Source organism: Seriola dumerili, unplaced genomic scaffold (genome assembly GCF_002260705.1).
Source record: "Seriola dumerili isolate Sdu_G_001 unplaced genomic scaffold, Sdu_1.0 BDQW01001737.1, whole genome shotgun sequence".
Classification (NCBI taxonomy): Eukaryota; Metazoa; Chordata; class Actinopteri; order Carangiformes; family Carangidae; genus Seriola; species Seriola dumerili.
In genome coordinates, this window is record NW_019175992.1 from 568 (window position 1) to 808 (window position 241).

The 241-nt window shown below is 39.0% G+C and overlaps 1 non-coding gene across 1 annotated transcript; it reads left to right on the top strand.

Moving 5' to 3' along the window:
- trnan-guu lies at positions 1 to 74 on the top strand. Its single transcript has one exon. It is a non-coding gene; the product is annotated as a tRNA-Asn (tRNA).
- The last annotated feature ends 167 nt before the right edge of the window (positions 75 to 241 follow it).

Genomic DNA, 241 nt, shown 5'->3' on the forward strand with positions numbered 1-241 from the left:
GTCTCTGTGGCGCAATCGGTTAGCGCGTTCGGCTGTTAACCGAAAGGTTGGTGGTTCAAGCCCACCCAGGGACGTTTTACACTTAAATTGACAAAGATACATCCTGTAGATGAAAAACCTACTTTCTGTGGTGAGAGGGAAGAGATAAAGAAAGTCAGACATGAAAGTATAAATAAGAAGTATTAACAATAACATACCAAAAGTTACATTACATCTCATCTTTCACCTTTTTATCTAATGC